At 40.8% G+C, this 19704-nt stretch overlaps 1 protein-coding gene across 5 annotated transcripts in view; it reads left to right on the top strand.

The window, feature by feature from the left end:
- MPP7 (membrane palmitoylated protein 7) overlaps window positions 1-19704 on the top strand; it is a 277391-nt gene that overhangs the window by 81504 nt on the left and 176183 nt on the right. The gene's annotated exons all lie outside the window — the stretch shown is intronic.

Here is a 19704-nt window from a genome sequence, read left to right as displayed (position 1 = left end):
AGAATCAAGAGTTGGGTGCTTAACCGACTGAGCTGCCCAGGTGCCCCAAATCCTGTATTTTTGCAGTGATCTTGATGGCATCCAAGATGAAAACCAATGACATTAGCGTAGTGGGCACGTGTTAAGTGGGAAGAAATGTTTAAATGAGGGCTGGCATTTACACTGTCAGATTACTGGTGAATATCATGTTTATTTTCGTTTGTAACCTTATACCCTTTGGGACTTAGATCATAAATATGCAGAAGATTAGAACTTCTCTGTTTGTATTACTGTTCTCAATGGCTAGCCTTCTATGAGCTAGTTTTAAATCTTTGGCCTATTTCAGTTAATTGAGTACATGACTAAATATACTTGTGTAGTATAAATTTTCGAAGCACAGTGGTGATAGGCAAATGCCATGAAAGCTGATTAGAAAAACTCTGACAAGCGTAACCTCTGTAGCACCGGCGCAACCTTATGAAACAGTCATGCAAAAGTCATAATCCTGTTGCAGGTGTGAACCTAGGTGAACAAAATCTTAATTTTCCCCCCCCTTGATAGTGCTAAGTTGCCAGTAGAAACTGTCACGTAGCCCATGACAGACTACTGGACCCTGTAATGCTCAGCAGCCTGGACCTTAAGAATTAATGTGTTCTCTTGCATTGGTTCCCATGAGGCTTGGAGCCCACTTAGCAATTTGGAAAATTTCCCTCCTTGTTCTCCCTGCTGGTTCTTGATCAGGAGATCGTGCCACACTGACATTTAAATTAAAGGGACTATCTCTTGGTAGTCTTCTTATGAAATAAGAGTAGTTACATCTGGAGGCAATTTTTGTAGCCCCGTTTTCCATTTATGCTTGTGTGTATATGGTGCTCGCTAAAATTAGCCAAATTGCTAGGTTTTGTATTCTAAATATTCTTCATTGTCCCAAAAGACCATTCATCTTTTTTTTTTTTTTTTTTAGAAAAAAGTCTTAACACAGTCTTGGGGTTTTAGTCAGTTTAAGGGTTTGACAGTTCGAGTGACCCGTATATAGTAAGGATTGTCTTGCTAGCTTTCAGATACTTGTGCTGCAGAATTGTTCAATGTGAAGTATTCTTTTATCAAAATTAAAATAACACCCACAAAAAACTGGGGTAGGCAGGCTGAACACTGGACAGAGACCAAGGTCCAGGTCGAGTCAAAAAGAGGATTCAGAGGACCCTGACCCCCCCCCCCCCCAAAAAAAATCTTGTAAGGCGTTATCTTTAAGCATTTTCAAAAAGTGAAAACCAGCACTGGAGGAAAATGCAGCTCTCATGCATTCCTAGTCTAAAACTGGGACTTATAACTGTGTATTCAGGTCAAAATTCAAATTTGACTTTGAGAATTCAAATGAATCATCTTAGACTTACACCTTCTGAGAGTCCTTCAGTATAAGTGAGAAGCTGTCTCTTTAAAGAATAGAGGCTAATTTTCTCAGGATCCCGAGAAACTTAACAGAAGTCTATGGGGGAGGGGAAGAAAAAAAAAAAGGTTGGAGAGGGAGAGAGCCAAAGCATAAGAGACTCTTAAAAACTGAGAACAAACTGGGATGAGCAATGGGTGTTGTATGGAAACCAAATTGACAATACATTTCATATTAAAAAAAAATAGATGCTAATTTTAAATGTTTATTTTTGAGAGAGAAAACAAATGGGGGAGGGTCAGAGAGAGAGGGGGACACAGGATCCAAAGCGGGCTGTGGGCTGACAGCAGCGGGCCTGATGTCTCACAAACTGAGACAGTGATCTGAGCCGAAGTTGGATGCTCAACTGACCGAGCCACTCAGGTCCCCTGCAAAGGCACCTTTTTAAAAAAGCCCTAAAAATGCCAGGGCACCTTGGTGGCTCAGTCAGCTAAGCATCCGACTCTTGATTTCGGCTCAGGTCATGATCTCACAGCTTGTGGGTTCGAGTCCCATATCAGGCTTTGCACTGACAGCACAGAGCCTGCTTGGGATTCTGTCCCTGCCCCGGCCTTCTCCGCAGCTTGCTCTCTCTCTCTCTCTCAAAATAAATAAATAAACTTTAAAAAAAAGCCCTAAAAATGGCAAAATTCTCAAAACAAATGGAAAGATAGAAGCATGTGCTTTAAATTAAAATCTGACAGAATGCATGTTAGAATCAAAGTTTTTGGAGACTAATGTATGGGCTATTAACACATTACACATCTGAGTGTACGGCTGGCCTTTCCCCTGTGTTCCCATGACTTCCAGAGCTATCCTGTTTTTTGAATTAAGAAAGTTTTCATGCTAGGCGAGTACTTGGTTCTCATGGGAAGGCTTCTTTATGAATTTGTTCATTATTTATTCAAGCGTTTACTGAGCACGCATGTGCCGGCAGCATGGAGGATATGCATCCATCTCACTGCCTACAGAACTGAGTACAAGTGTCTCAGCAACCAGGCTGACTATGGTCGGTATCTTTTTTTGTTTTTAATTTGTTTTTAATGTTTATTTTTGAGAGACAGAGAACTGGGGAAGGGGCAGAGAGAGGGAGAAACAGAATCTGAAGCAGGCTCCAGGCTCTGAGCCCTCCGCACAGAGCCTGATGTGGGGCTCGAACTCATGAACCTTTTGATCATGACCAGAGCCGAAGTCAGATGCTTAACCGACTGAGCCACCCAGGTGCCCCTGTGGTCAGTATCTTACGAGAGGGGGAGGCGAAGTGAGATCGAAGTTCAGTCGGAAGAGATTGAGTGCCAGTTTTTGGGGGTAGGTGAAATGAAGGGCACCTGAGCTGGGAATTAAGAGATGAGTAGGATTTGGACGTAAAATTCTTTTATGTGGCAGAAAATTGGAAATTTCTCCTAAAGGAATAATTTTCCTTAGGAAAAGAATTACAGCTTTTGAGTTCCATGGAAATGAACTTTCACCTATTCCAGTCACTTTTGAAATGTGAGCATTAATAACAATTCAGATACTGTCAATTCTTGATCAATTTCTGTCCTTTACATATGAGATGCCTTCTTTCTTCCTCAAAATATCGTCCCTCTCCTGACCAAAAGTAGTAAAAGGTGAGGAGGAATAACCATTTTATTCGTTCTCTCTGTCCCTATCTTTTCCTTAGTCACCAGTGAAATTCACTTGATACTTATTGTGCGCTTACTGTATACCATACACTCTTCCAGGAACTAGAACACAAAAATGAACGAGTACATATGACGATTTTTCTGAGAAAAAGCTTTTACTGGGATGGAGATGGCTAATTAAGCAACAGAACAAAAACTCTTGATGTACAGTAAGAGAAGCAGGACACCACAGAAGTCGATAACCTGTCTTCTGGTATAAGGCAGTCTGGATTCAAATCTGGGTTCCAATGAACACTTAATCACCCCAGTTTTTGATAGAAATATATTCTGAGCTTAACTGAAAAAAAAAAAAACTTTTCTCTTTGGTAATATCAACTTTATTTAATTGGTTTATATTACTTTTGGAATTTGTCACTCAGAAATGACTTTTTTCTCTTTTAGAAGAGAAGTTGAGGGATACGTGGTAAGTGGTTACAGTAAAAATGGAGATCAAACTAAGAAGATGGTTCCATGACATTAAGATGTAATGAAATAGTTCTTCTATACGGCCATTGAAATTGATACAATTAAAATATATATATGTAATTAGCCAAACCTTACATTAAACATTAAACTTCTCTGATGTAGTGCATTTGAACCTCCTAATTTTTTAAAGTTTATTTATTTTGAGAGAGAGAGAGAGAGAACCTGTGTGCATGTGCTGGGGAGGGGCAGAGAGAGAGGGAGAGAATCTCAAGCATGCTCTGTGCTGTCAATGCAGAGCCCCACTTAGGGCTCGAACGCACAAACCCCGAGAACATGACCCGAGCTAAAATCAAGAGTCGGATGCTTAACTGACTGAGCGACCCAGGAGCCCTGAACCTTCTAAATTTTTCAGTACTGTTCAGGAAACTCAAGTGAACATGTGTTAAGGTATAGGACAGAGTACCTAAAGTCTGTATATTTTGCTTTGCTGCTTCTTGAGAAGTGAGGATTGTGGGATAAATTGCCCTTGTAAATATTATGTAAGGATTTTTATACTAGCAGATGTCTCTTAGACTGAATTTTTATAATGCAATTTGCACGTTAAAAGATGATTAGGGATTGGCTTCGTTATGTACGGATCCTAATGGATTTGATGGCATTTTTTTTTCCCTGAATAGTAATACAGGGATTCAGCACTCTTAGCAGAATCATCTCTCACTACTTTAATGATTTGCAATGGTACCTTTGTCTTCTACTCAATTCTTTATGTATACCAGCTCTCTTTCCAGATACTCCGTTATGTTTCAGCAGACTTAGCTGGCCAGTCATAACACTGATGGTTATGATTTCTGTTAGAAAGGAAATTTCAAGCTGTTTAAAGAAGACATGTGTGGGTTGAAGGCCGGGAAGCACTTAGGTTCGTGGTCAGCAGTTGCGAACCACCAGTTTATGAGTTTTTGCTTACAAGTAAAATAGAGTTACTGCTTAGGTTATTCCATTTGTTATTAAAATTCATGCATGGGCATACCATAGTTTAGGAACTCTTGAGCCTACCATCTCTTTTCCCCACGAAGTAAGAGTTTTTACACATTTTCGATAACATGAAGTTTCTTAGGAGTGCAGCTGTTGTATTTTTGCGTAACAGATGGTCCTTGGGGGAAGATCAGGAAGGCTCTTTCAGGAGAATACCTGAAAAGAAAGCCATGGCAAATAATTCTGAACACTCCCAGGAGCTTTTCTTTGACTCAGTTGCTTATTAATTCACCTAACACGCCTCTGAGAGGAAATGATAATGGCAGCTACTATGTAGCTACTGGGGGCCTCCACGTACTAGGTGCTTTTTAATGTATCCGTGGCATTACACAACGTGGAGGCACAAGTTAGGTGCTAAGAACTCATTCCTTATCTCTGTTGACTCTTGTAGTAGTCCAGTGAGAAATACCTGTTGGTCTTTCTACAGCGCCATTCTCTACCGCTAGTAGGCCGGCTTCTATTTACATGATTTCTCTTGCTGCTTTCTTCCTAATTAACGTTCGCGTACCCGTTGGGCTGTCCATTACTTACCGTTAATGCACTGAATGTAGGATGATGAGAGTTAAGATTTAGGTTGCTGCTCTGCCATGAAAGCGAAGATGCAGATAACCTCTTTATTTGGCTTGGCCTAACTACATGTTAGTTTAATTTTAAGTATATTGGAATAAATGAAGATAAATCCTATCATGCTATTGACTACAATAAAACAAATACAGTACTTTACCTGTAATAGCCGACTAACTATTCCAGACTAGGGGGCCCTATAACTGGTTAAATGTAGTGTAAATGTAACTCATTCTTCTAAGTTCATAAGAGTTTTAGAAGTAATTTTCATTTTGCTATGGCTTTCTCTCCTGGATGAGTCTTCTAAGAATCAAGGCACAGTTGACCCTTGAACACTGGTGGGGGTGGAGTGAGGCATCAGTCCTTCCCCAACACTCCCCCCTCCCCCACACAGTTCAAAATACATGTGTAACTTTTGACTTTCTAAAAACTACTAATAGCCAGCTGTTGAGCAGGAGCCTTACTGGTCACGTAAACAGTCGATTAGCACGTGTTTTGTATGTTACATGTATTCTATGCTGTATTCTTACAATAAAATATGCTAGAGAAAAGATGTTGTTGAGAAGATCAGAAGAGAAAAGATACTTAGGGGAGCGTGCTGTAAAAAAATGCACGAATAAATGGACCTGTGCCCTTCAAACCGGTCACCCGTGTGTCATACTCACTCTGATAGGGGAGGACACGCTGCGTGGTCCACGGACTGCTAACACAGAGCTAATTACAATTTGGAATCTATTTAAAGCTTGGTGCCAGCTTTTAAAAACGGGAGCTCTGTACAGGTGTATGGATGGCCTCGCCCGCTACTACCTTGCCCTGACTTTACAGACTTCTAGGTGATTGCATAAAATGTTATTAACAAACTGCAACATTATAATGACTGAGATTGTTTGCATATATAAAACAGAGCTTGCCAAATGTTTTAATAAGTTACTTGTAGTGGAGGGAGAGTGTAAGAAAGAGAACGGTTCTATCGGGGTTGTATTAGAGTATTTTATACTTTAGCATAGGTAGTCTTGGAAATAAAACCTATTTTAAATGAGAAAAATCGAGGCCTGTTATGAATGGCACTGAATAGTGCTGATTACTTTACCTTTGACAAAGTGGAAAATTTAAAGCTTGGTGTATCCCATTTTATTAATATAATAAAATTTTATAGTGTTGCTCTGGGCGTCGATATATGTCCTTTAGTGTTTATTAGTCCTTGGTTGTAGTTAAATGTCTTGGTCCTATGCCTGGCCATACTGTGCAGAATACAGGTATCAAAACTAGGAAAAATAACAAATAAATACATGTTTTTCTCTCTCTCAAGTCTTTTTCTGTAGGATTTCTAAATATTTGGGTTACTTATACGGTCTAATATGATTGAACACAGAGAACATCTTTTTTATCATTTAACATAGGTTTATAGCTTCCCCAGACTTGTTCTAATAATGAAGCTATGAGGGATATGACAAGAATGGTGATATTAAATTTCTCTAGACTAACAGTAAATTTTTCCATCCTGATGTCAGGAATGCAGAGCATCTGGAATCTGCAAGAAGAGTGAATTGTTCACTGCGGGAACACTTTCATCAAATTCTGAGCCATTTATTCTCTTAGGAACTACTGTCTTGTACAGAATATTATATTTTTACAGAAGCAGTTTTCTGGACCTGGAAAAATTTCTCCACTTTACACTTCGCTATTTTTGTATGCTTTCACCGTTTAGAGATGTTCTTGCTTTGAGAATTAATGTCACATTTTAGTATTAAATTCATTGTCTTTGGTTTACTAGCAATAATTTATATTTGTCCAAATACAGTGGAAAAGCAATAGAAAATAAATTGTCCTCAACAAAGATTTCTTAATAGTTCCTATAGATGGATCTGTGATCCATACTTTGCCAACTTTTTCCTTGAATATTCAGAACAGCTACAATATGTATCTTAGTATCTTTTCCCTTGATTATGGCATAAATGAATTTCTACAGAAGTGCTGTGGAGGTGGAGGAAAGGAATGTGTGACATTCTCTGTTAGTTTTGGTTACCACATTTCCCAGGTTAGGAGTTGAGATTCTAATTAGCCCTGGATCATGCTGGGTATTTAAAGTAAGAAGTACAAGTTGGTATAAATTTTCTATTCTTGTTTTTTTTTGTTTGTTTTTTTTTGATTCTAGCCTTTTTATTTTTCTTACCAAAAACCTTACCTCTACTTAGTAAATTTTTATCCTGAGTTCGAGTCTTCTGTGTCCTGATATGTATCTGTAGCTATCTATATCTATCTATCTATCTATCTATCTATCTATCTATCTATCTATCTATCTATCTATCTATATCTTATCCAGTTCCTTGTGTTTGGATATAGTATTGCCGATGCTGGGTTTGACTGTATGGCAGGAGATCTCATTGCCTAAGAGACGGGCCAGATTTTTTGATTTCACCATTTCATTTTTGTGCCTACTAGTTAGTGTCTTCGTGTTCTGTGGATACCTAATATATGTTTATAATTCAGTAGTTTGCTTAAACTGGGATATTCTTCTTTCCCTCAGTTTAGTAGGATTTAGTCAATCCTGTACACATTTGCCTCCCCTCATGTTCTCTCATCGGCTCAAGCTAAACACAGAACTGTGACGTTGGGGACCTTCCTTCCATGCATGGTTTGGTTATTCAAGTGCACGGGGACGTGCTCTTCTGAGTGTATGAACTGTCTTAGTGTCATGTTGACCTTTTATTTGGCAGATTCATTCCTCTACTGCTAAATATTCTGCCCTGCCCCCAACCACGCCCCTCCCCCCTCCTCACCCCCGCCTTCCCAGCATCTCTTCCTTGTTACCCATCATTGTCTCAGGTGAGCCATCGCCCTGTCTGCAGGCAGACCGGGGGTGGGGGGGCGTCTCCTCACTGATCTGAAGTGAATAGTCCAAAGTGGCAAGGATGATTTGTCTGCTCCTCACTTCGGGAAGGCCCTCCAGTCACTTTAAACTACATTAAGCATTGTTATTTTCATTTAGGCTTCAAGTCTCCATAAGCAGATGTGAATCCTCAGTATAAGTCAGTAAAATCATAGTTCACATCCTTTATCCGCCTAATTCTCCTCAGGTTTTCTGAACCACAAACACTTGGTTAAGCTGGAGGCTTTTTATTCTTTGCTTCGCCCTTGGATTGGTTTTGATGTAGTCCAGATGGCGTGTCTGTACTTGGTAGCTTTCTTGATGAGAAGATACTTCTCTATCGTTTGCCAAATGTGACAACTCTGCTAATTTTCCTCTTTCACAAAGCATTGTAACTTTATTCTTGTCTGTATAGGAAATAAATAGGTTTCCTGGCTCCTTTTTTATCCATTACTTCTTATTCCCGTCTTCCATCCATCTTAAAGATTCAGAAAGTAATTTTTATAATAAAGGTGAATTTTGTGAAGTGGGTCTGTACCAAATGGTAAGCCTTTATGTGACTTTTTGGTGTAAGTTTCTGACTGATGCAGTTTGTCGTCTGAGAATTCGTATTTTTGTGTGAGGGACCTCCTTGTGAATTTTCAAATCTCAGAATCTCTTGTCTTCCTCTATAACTGTATCACTTTGAAATGGAAGATAAAAGTTTGTCAACGATTTTCAATCCCTCAAATTGTAAATAGAAAGCAAGCAAGAGTTCTTGACATTTTTCTCATGAATATGTTAATTGTATCAAGAGCTCTTTTAAAAACTGCAGGGAGACCGGATGTTAAAAGGTTTAAAAGCAAGATCTGTTTTAAAAAAACAACCGATCAACCTCTTGAGATGAATTACGCCGCTGGCTGGTTTGCCACCATCTCTGGATGTAGCCAGAGTTCCCCAAGGTTTAGTTCTGCCAAAATGACGAGGGGATGACAGTACTTACAAGGACAAATTGATCTTGTAGCTGATGAACCATCTTATAATGTCACTTCAAAAGTTGGGGGGCCAGAGATCCAGAATGATTAAATCATCTGAGTGGAGGTTTGTTGTCAGCTCTGAGTAACTCTGTTTCCATAAGGCAATGCCAGCATGGTATAACTGATCACCCCCACTGTGTTTCTTTATTACGTCCAATGCTGGCAGCCTGGAGGGGAGTGAGAAGCCTGTGCAATCATCTCAGTGAAGGGATTAATATTATTTTTCTGTTGCCACTTGAAGCATTTTGCAAGATTAGTGCACGAGTATTTCAGCATGTTTCGTGTTCATGACAAATGATTTCTTCCCAGGAGCCTTACTCAGGATAAAGGTTACATAACGCAATATTGTCAGAAGTCTGTCAATGAATATGGAATATTGATATCATCATAATTACAGCGACTGAGGTTTTTTTTTACAAGTGTTTGTCAAATAGGTTTATCTTGAACATCAGATGATATGAGATACCTTGAACTTAAGCTGCTTGAGAACAGAGAGCATTTTGTTATGTTCCTTTACTATGGAAATGTTCTAGACTGACTCAGGTCAAGGACGTGTGATCACTTCTTTTCCTTTCTTTCTAGTTCACTCTTTACCCAAAACATGGGGCTCTTTGACTGTTTTTTGTTTTTTTGTTTTTTGTTTTTTGTTTTTTGTTTTTTTGCCAATTGTGGAAAGCCTTTCTCCCCTTAATGTATTCCAGCAGGATAAACTTAAATTTTGTAATCTGTCTCTTTAATGCTTGGGCATATTCCTGTGTTTTAGCATTTAATTTGGAATTTATTTTATTTTATTAAAATTTTTTTTTGTTTTACTTATTTTTAAAAGAGGGAGAGAGAGAATGGGCGGAGGGGCAGAGAGAGGAAGGAGACACAGACTCCAAAGCAAGCTCCAGGCTCTGAGCTGTCAGCACAGAGCTCAATGCAGGGCTCCAACCCATGAATTGTGAGATCATGACCTGAGCCGAAGTTGGACGCTCAACTGACTGAGCCACCCAGGCGCCCTCGGAATTTATTTTTATTTTAAAAATGCTCACATAGATTGTATAGCTAAGTGAGGTGTCATTCTAAGCTTTATGAAAAAGCCATTCAATCCTCATTACAATGCTGTAAGGTTAGCACTGCTGTGTCTATGTTGCAGATTAAGACATGGCTGCACGGAGCTGTTAATTACCAGTTGCGCGGTTGGCATTAGTAGTGACGTCATTTGGCTCCAGAGTCTAAGCATCCTACCACAGGGCCTTTGTAAGCGTGGTTCTTTTCTACGAGATTTTTCTTCTGTCCTCATTAATGTCTGTGCTTCTCTCAGTGCAGCCCACTTGTCTCCACTGGGGAAGCTTCCCCTGAGGTCATTCACATCCCTCGGTTACACTTTCACGGCGCCACCATCACTCCCTTGTTAAAGCGCCTTTCCCAGTTACATTTTTACCTTCATTTTCCCTGTAGTTTCCTACACTACACCCAGGGGACGAATTTGCTTGCTCTTTTCCTTCCCGTCACCTTGTAGCCCCTGTCCTTACCAGGGCCTGGCACGCAGTGAGCGCCTGGTATTTGTAGACTGAGGTCAGAAAGGAGCAGGTGGCATTTTGAAACGCACAGGGTCTCCGGACTTTGCCCGCTTCCTACACACGCTCCTCGAAATATCGTCAAGTGTGTTATGTTAAACCTTTCATGAAACTTTGAGCTAAGTATGTTACCATGCTTGTTCTGTCTTTCAGATCATCTCCGGGGTCCTGAAGGAGGGGAATAAGGCAGCAGTAGCTGTCAGCAGGAAGTTAATTATTGAGTGAACTGGTGCAGGATTGCGTGCATGCAGTTCTGCCTCCTGGGGATAGCAAGTAGCAGTCCTCTGTGGCTGGAACGGAATTTCGGGGGAAATTGTGAGCCCTATGGCTGGAGAGAGGGTTCTATCAGATCATTACCCAGAAGCGAAAATTTTAAAATGATAAAAGTAATATCAATTTTGTAAAAACTCAAGCAGTGCAGAAATGTATACAACAAAAATGAGAGTGATTGTTTCCTGTTCTGGTTTTTCTGTGTAGATTAGACGCTGAGAGCCCCTGGAGACTGGTCCTGAGGATGGCCCTCTGGGCTATCTAAAAGTATAATGAGTGAGTGAATAAATGAGTGCATCACTGGATCAAAGGGAATGCAAACTTTAAATTTTCATATTGTCAATAATGTGTACCAATTTATGACTTCCCTGCTTTATTCATTTTCCCATTCTCCCAGATGTCTCTTTAGCCTTTTTTTTTTTTTTTTTTTCAGAAGCAAGCACTTTCTTCCCTATCCTCACTCTCAGCAGGTGACCATGTTTCATGGTTTACTGAATACGGCAGCGATCATAAGGGAATTGCCACATGTTCCCTGTACCACATTTCCAGAGTATTCTGCCTTCCTCCTTGGGACTGTAGGTGAACCAGCCGTACTTGTATCTAATGCCATCCCTCCGCTTGTACACCAGACCCCAATCCTGCCCATCTGCTGTGGCAGATCCTGCCGTCTCTTACATTGTAAAATTTCTTTGTCGTGGATCGGTGCTATTACCACACAAATATGCCGGGCTTTTTTCTTTTCCATCTTAAAAACATCTTCACTCCCCATTCCCTTACAAATACCAGTTCTGTTTGGTAAGAGGTTGTAAGGCTGATCTAGATTTACAGTTGTCATTTGCAACATGTCTCTGTTTTTAGTCCCCTTCATCCAGGCTTCTTCATTCTTCATGATGCCAGAATTCATAAGCTGCATGTTGCCAAATCCAGTGGTTGATCCTCAGTCCTTATTCTGCCTTATTCAATCACCTTCTTGGTGCAAATAATTTTTAGCAGTTTCTCTGCAGACCTCTCTCTTTTTTTGCTGTTGGGTGAAAATTTTGTTTATTATAAAGTCTGGCGTTGTCATCTTTGGTTTTTAAGTTCTTTGTGTGCTAAGAAAAGCATTTAACTCCAACATGACAAAAATGTTCTATGAAATCTTCCTCTAGTTTTTATTTGATATATTTGATCCCTCTGTAATTGGGGTGTCAGGCCCTTAACTTTTATAGATAGCTCTTGAAGGTTTTTGAGTAGGAGATTTAAATATTGGGCTTATTATCGAGACATAGGCAGAGTTGAGGCTAAGTCCTGAATATGCCCCTTTCTAGGCTAAATGCATTTCCTCCTGTAAAATGAAGGTAGTAATGGAACCTACTTCTGAAGAGCATTAGGTGAGGTAACGTGCAAACCACGTGCCCACCTTAGCTCTGTAAGTATTAGGTATGATCACTACTAGGAATTGCATCTGGTAGTAATTATTACTATTATTTTAGGAAGCTTTATTCGTTGGTGATGGGAAGGATAGATTAAGGAGGGGAGAGAAAATAGAAATAGGCATAATTTTTAATAACTAGTTTGTTTAGGCACGGTGAAACTGTAGAGGCTTCGACTATGATGGCGGGAACCTTGCTTTACGGTTAAAATGACTATTCAAATCCACTGATTTGGGTAATCTTATGAAGTAATGAAATCTTAATCCCCGATGAGGACTCCTCATAATTATCTTTTGATTAGTGTGTGTGTGTGTGTGTGTGTGTGTATGTGCGCGCACGCGTATTTTTTATTTAGAGAGAGCGCGCGAGTGGGGAAGAGGGCAGAGAGAGGGAGAGAGAATCCCAAGCAGGCTCCATGCTTAGTGTAGACGCTATGCAGGGCTCGATCCCACGATCCTGGGATCATGACCTGGGCTGAAATCAAAAGTCAAATGCTCACCCGATGGAGCCAGCCAGATGCTCCTCTTCTGATTAATGTATCATAACTTTGGATGAATTGTTTACTCAAAGCGGTTACATTTCCTTACTGTTTAGGTCAGTGTTGTCTCTGTTCCCAGACCTTGATCCAATTGCCTGCCTGTTATGTGATGTATATTTTACTATGAAGATAATAAGATTATTAGAGAATTAGGACTTGAGCTTTACAACACTACTTCTATATATAAAAAAAAAAATCGCAAGACAACCTGAAGTTGCTAAAGCATCGAAGTATTTCAGTCTGTACGTAAAATGCTACCACTGCCCCTCTGTCACTCGTGTTGCTCAGGGCTCAAAAAGCCTCGAGAACATACTCTGACCAGAAGGTGTTGGTGAGGGGGAGTAAGCTTTTAGGTTTTTATCTTTAAGGAAGATGACGTATGTTCATCCTTCAGCGTAGTAAAGCTACAGAGAAGCCAGCTGTAGCACATCTAACTTCAAGTGAGTTAGTGAAGTTAAATCAAGATCATGGTCTTTGTATGCAGTGGCTTAATGAACTTGGCTTGCAGAGTGGCAGTTTAGTCTGTATTCAGAACATTCCCGTTAGTATATTATTTTTCATGATTTCAGACAGCCAGCATCTGCCATCTAGCATTGGGGAAGGGGGGAGTAGGCTTCAGTGACCAAACTAAAAATCTGAAAATATCTTTGCCTCTCTCTGCAGGTAGCTCCTCTTGCCATAAACGCCTTCCTTAGCTCCTAAGATCTTGCTCTCTTTCTGCTTTGTATTGTTTTCCCAGATTTAGTTTTGTTGTTGTTTTTTTTTTAATTGTTAGAAAATGGCACTCTGTCTCTGCCCTCTGCCCTCTTTTATAAACACTAGGCCTTTTTGAGGACATTGAAGTTAAGAGACTGCTCTCTGGATAGGCATGAGTGTTCTTCATTTGTCACCTTTGAACTTAGAACTTTGACTGAATTGACATCCTCTAACTGAGCTGTTGGGTCGAGGCTTAGCCTACTGCTAAAATCTAAAATAGGCAATACTGTTTCCCTTTGAAAATCCTTATTTGTAAAATCTTTACCTTTACTAACCACTGATTAAATACTTTTCATGTGTTCCCACAGCCAAACAACAGAAAGTCACAGAAGAATAAAAGGAGGGGCACCTGGGTGGCTCAGGCGGTTGAGCGTCCGACTTCGGCTCAGGTCATGATCTTGTGATCCATGAGTTCAAGCCGCATGTCGGGTTCTGTGCTGACAGCTCAGAGCCTGGAGCCTGCTTCAGAATCCGTGACTCCCTCTCTCTCTGCCCATTCTCCCACTCATGCTCTGTCTCTTTCAAAAAATAAGCATTAAAAAAAAATTTAAAAAAAATTTTTCGTGTATCCCCACTGCCAAACAACAGAAAGTCACAGAAGAATAAAGGCAGAAAGACAGCATTCTTCTTTCTGCAAAGAGGAGAACTGCCCCACCCTTGATGCGTGCACACACGCACTTGCATCTACACGTGGAAGACTGGGCAAGGTATCGTTGTATTGCCTCTCAGCCCTAAATCCATACTTCGGTGCCTGCCCTGTGAAAGTTAAGTCGGGCCCTTTAAGCATCCTTCCTTACGGCTGGCATCAGGGAGGGCACGAGTGGCACACTGCAGGAGGAAGAGGTGTCTCTTCCTTGCTCTGGTGTTTTTCACGTCTTCCTGTTCCTCCCATGGGACTGGCAGCAGCCCACGTGGGCAGCATCCAACGGTGCTTACCCCCTTTGGTTCTGGTGGCACCCTGGTGGACGGCTTCCTCTTGAGTCTCAGCGACACCCCTTCAGAGGAGTTCCTGGTGGGTCACTCGGGCACCCAGAGGTCACCTTACGGGTCTTGACCAGCTAGCCCCAAGGGGGCATTGTCTGTTTGCCAGGCCTTTCCCCAGTTGTCTGCCCACCTGCAGGGATTATTTCGGCTTTCCGGTCCTGGCTGTGGTTTCCTGTCACCCAGGCTCCACCCACCTGTACTGTGGCGAAGCATTTCCTGCTTGACGGTCCCAGCCGTGGTTTTCTGTCCACCTGCACACCTGCAGGGGTGTTTGCTGCTGGTCCAGTGCCAGTGGACGAGCTCGGACCCAGGGAGACCCAGCCACCGGGTGGGTGATAGTCCCACCACCTCCAGCCAGCTCTGAATCCTCGTCTTGGGGAAAGCCCTCCTCTTTCAGTGCTGTTTCCTCCTGGGTCTTCTCCTTCATCCCCAGGTATTCTTGAGATTTTGCTTTACCACTTTATACGTCATCCTCTGTTACATATTTATATTAGACTTTCCCCGTTCAAATGACCGCACGGCTCTCGTCTCCAGATTGGACCATGACTGAGGCAAACGTACAGGGCAGAAATGTGAGTTTGAGTACTTGCTAGTGTTTTCTTCAGAATTTTGGTGCATTTAAAAATCTACACCTTTGCATGGTTATTGCTGACTTTCAGCTTGGCCATTATCCGCCCTGGCAACGCACCCTTCCGGGCCCAATTTTCTTCCTTCAGACCGTAGCTCACATCCTGCCAGCTCTAGCATAGCCTTCTGTGACCTTTATCGATCGTTCTCTCCTTTAAATCACTGTGATTATTGTACATATTAATCACATGACCCTTGTCATATTTTAGTTTTTCCGTTGTTGCCTTTTGTCTCAGTATATAAAATACCCTAATACAAAAATACTGCTTTTTTTCCCCCCTGCTGGAATATTTTTGTGAGATAGTTTATTCACATGCATCTTTGACATTGTCTTGTACCATATATACCCAAATATAAGGTAGGGTTTTTTTCCCCCCACTATTAAAATTCTCTCTCAGAAAAGAGAGAGCTGCCTTACATTCAGAAGCCCTGACAAAGTTTCTTTTACTGACTTACACAAAAAATGTGTTGATTGGAGAAGCCACAATTATTCTCATATAACCTAAATTCCCATTTTTTTGGAGTCATTGAGACATCACTTGACAGAATTGTTGTTCTCGTTTTAAAGAGACAGGATAGTTTCAAGGTTTAATTTTTTTTTTTTTTTTTTTTTTTGAGAGAGGGAGACAGAGTGTGAGCGGGGGAGGGGCAGAGAGCGGAGGAAACAGAATCCAAAGCAGGCTGCAGGCTATGAGCTGTCAGCACAGAGCCCGACACAGGGCTCGAACTCACGAGTTGTGAGACCATGACGTAAGCTGAAGTTGGACGCTTAACCGACAGAGTCACCCAGGCGCCCTGAGACAAGGTAGTTTAAACGAGGCTTCGTTATTATTTCTTGGAGAGGGGTTAAAAACCTCACACCTGCAAATGTTAAAGATACTTAGAGAATAGGTTAATGGTTTTGTTGTGAAGATCAAAAACCTAAAACTACAGGACAGGTGGAAAAGCAACAGCTTTACCCGGATCCTTAGCGATGACATCTCCCACACGTTCAAAAAAGTGTTGTGTCTCAAGTAACTAGAAGCGAAAATGATCTTCTTCAACTCTACAAGTGGCACTGATGATGAGGAAGTCATTGTGAAGGAATTAAACAAAATGGTTGTATGAAATATGCAAGCGGGGCAAAACCCAAATATCTAAATTACCATATTTGTACTTAATAGGTAATTCAAAATGTGTGTTCCTAATCAAATTATAATTTAAATATTTTAAGCAGGGCATGGGCATCTTATCAACATCCCTGACAAGTAATTCGGTGTTTGAATATTGCATCAGCAGCTTGAACGTCTGTTTATTTTACTTAGAAGAAAATACGTTTTGAATCTTGGACAAATAGAGGAGATCATTATATTTAGGGTTGCCTTTTGTTGGAGAGTAGACAACAGGTATTGTTTGTTATCGAAGCTGTAAGATCTCTGGGGTAAAGGTGGTGGCATAGTCTGGACCTACCTGTCCTCAGGAACCAATATAGTGCTCCGAATGTGAGAATTCATAAATACTGATTCTTAGGAACATGGACCTTAAAGATGTAACTCGGGTGGTGGTCTTTGCTGAAGCCTTCCCTGATGTCTCCTTGCTCCTTGCCTCACCATGCAGTCTAACCCCTCTCTGTACTTTATAACAGATCTGTGTGTGCCTGTCCTTTCCACTGTACAGTCCTGAGGACGGGGATCGTGTCTGATTTATCTTACACCTTTAGAGCCACGAACAGTGCTTGGTTCATAGGTACCATAAAGGTGGCCTGGAATGAAGCCCTCGTGGGCTGGAATGACTACACGGCAGGTAGTCCCTGCCTTTGCCCAGGGACCATGTACATTTAGGTAAGGTTGTTCAAGATATCTCTTGTTATTTGAACTCTCATTACTTGCTCTCTGAATCTCAAGGACCAAAAACATTTGGATTTCATAGTGTTCTTCGCTATTGGAACTCGAGGAGCTAAAATATAAAAAAGCACGCGTGAGAGCACAGACCTGGTTTTCGCCATGGACGGCAGTGGTTTCTGGGGCCCCTGTGATGCATATGAGAGGAAACGATTGTCCGTGTTACCTGCGTTGAGGCCACTTGCCCCACCTTCCTAGCTCTTCTCACCCTCTTTCATTTCTGGCGGGCACTGTCTTGTCTCTCTTGGCTTTGGTCCATGGCTACCAGTTGTGGGAGCTGAAGAGTAGTGACTACTGTCATCTCTAGAGACCCAACTAGGTGGCGTATAAATTAGGATTGCATGAAGCTAGGAAAACCCAGAAAACTCAGGTTTATGGGCTACTGCTAACAGAGAAATTATTTTAATTTAAACAGAATATGGTTTATTCCCACAAAAAGGTAAGCAGTACTGGGTAAAGCTAACACTTTCCATATGTAAAAGACTGGGGTGGTTTTATTTCTGAGTCTGGCATTGTGTCCAGGGAAACGTATACCTACATTTTCTGTTGTTTTGACTTTGAACCATTGCAATGGTGCGTGCATGTGTGTGTATTTAAATCAAATGCCTATTCTGCGCCAGCCACAGGGCTCAGTGCTGCCATGTGCACGGTTCCCTTCAACTCTTATAACAGTTGTATTTATGATAATATCTTCTTTTGTCTCAACTTCATTTTGAGGTAATTGTGTATGCACGTGTTGTAAGAAATAATACAGATCCTACGTACCCTTGACCTTGCTTCCTCCAGGGGTAACATCTTGCATAACTATAGTAATCACAGTGGGCAAGTTGTCACTGATAGAATCCATTAACCTTCAGACTTCACCTGTATCACATGCACTTATTTGTGTACGTGTGCATGTTTGTGTGTTTGTTTTTTTTTTTCTGTTTATTACATGTGCAGATGACTGTCTCTTTTTCGACATGTGAGGGAAACAAGGCTTAGGTAAGTTATGTGAAATAATGAAGTATAGACCTGGGGTTTGAATCTAGGTCTGTTTGACCCAGAGTTTTGCTTTTTCCGTAATAGTAATGACAACTAACAGTAATAATCAATAACAACAATGGCCGAAGCTCACTGAGTTACATACGGAACAGGTTGAGTATTCACCATGTGCCAGAGACTGTTCTAATATATTACCTCATTTAACCTCCCCCAACAACTGTACCTCATAAATTATATTCCATTTCAATTAGTACCATTAGTTAACCGTATTACCAAGGAGTAAGGAACTAGTTTTACTGCCTCTGAAATCAATAATAAAATAGTGAAATTCTACCTTCTCTTTACATAATTTTAAATTCGAACCTCTGACTTTAACCACTGATCTTGGCGATTGTCATTATTTTGTGGGTATGTATGTATCTGTGTAAAGTGAGACCTATATTTTACACTGAATTAGGTTGAGACACCTTAAAAATGTTTCTCCTAAATTGTGAATAGGAGCTAGTTCAGGCAAGATGCCAGGTTTTTAAGGGAATAAACATAAACCATCAAGAATACTTAAGAATGTAGTTGGGGTAAGTTTGTTTTTTTGTTTTTTGTTTTTGTTTTTTTCCTGGGGTATCCTAGATCTTTTTGGCCACATACAGCTCCAGGAATGTTTGAGTTTAATCTCTCAAGTTACAGATCTGACATTCCAAGTGAAAACTCATACATTTGGTTGTGAATTATCATTGATTATCAGAATACTATAATGCTCTTGGAAGATAATAGGTATACTAATCAGCAGTCCATAGTTGACGATTCTTTGCTAGTTAAATATCTTGTAAAGCTGTCCCTCTGATGAACAACAGCACTTATTCAGAGCAGGAATAACAACAGTCCCGTGTGTTGTAGATCCCAGGAGGTCTTGGTGTTTTTGTAGACAGCAGACAGAAATAAAAGGAAGTTTGTCCTTTTTACCTCATGTAATCCCACTGGAAAGTGAAGCATGTGCTATGAGTTGATACTGACTTCTGCCAGGTCACCTCCCTGAAGAATCCTGGGCAGGCACTGTCGCAACATTTCTTGGACAGGCGTCTGACGGCCCCTGAAGGAGATGGATGGTTTATGTAGTACGCTACTGTGGAACACTGTGCTACTGTCTACCCCAAGGAAGCTTCTAGTGAGCAGTGCCTCCAGTGACCTCCGTCTTTGACCTTAACTCTTTCAGGGGGTATCCCATACGCTCAGATTAGAGTCAGATTTCAACTAAGTTCTGTGTAGCTTGTCGTCGTTGTTTTAAACGGGCAACGACATCAAAGCAACACCAAGTGTGGTTTAATCCGTCTCACTTTTTAGAACTTGATTTTGGAAGTTAGATAATGCAAATGTTTTTGAAGCTATATGTTATTAGGAACTATTTGGAAACCGCAAAACCTTTTTAATGGACCACTCTATCAATTTTCTGCTCTTCTAAGGAAGTTTTTCCTATTCATGACTCATTTCACTCTTTGGCTAACATTGAGGGAAATGTAATAACGATTAAGGAAAGGAATGTATGCGTTTTCTTCTTCTTCTTCTTTTTTTTTTTTTCTTGAACGTTTGTAGACATTTTCTGTCCCGGGTTATGTAAACTTGGATGGCTGTAGAATGTTGACAATTCAAAGGTAAAAACTCGCCTGTTGATACACACTTGCGTGGAATTTAAAAATCCAAAAGATTCGTTGGCTCCTTTG

This window comes from Panthera tigris, chromosome B4 (genome assembly GCF_018350195.1).
Source record: "Panthera tigris isolate Pti1 chromosome B4, P.tigris_Pti1_mat1.1, whole genome shotgun sequence".
NCBI classification, from domain to species: domain Eukaryota; kingdom Metazoa; phylum Chordata; class Mammalia; order Carnivora; family Felidae; genus Panthera; species Panthera tigris.
This window is presented reverse-complemented; position numbering and strand designations above follow the sequence as displayed.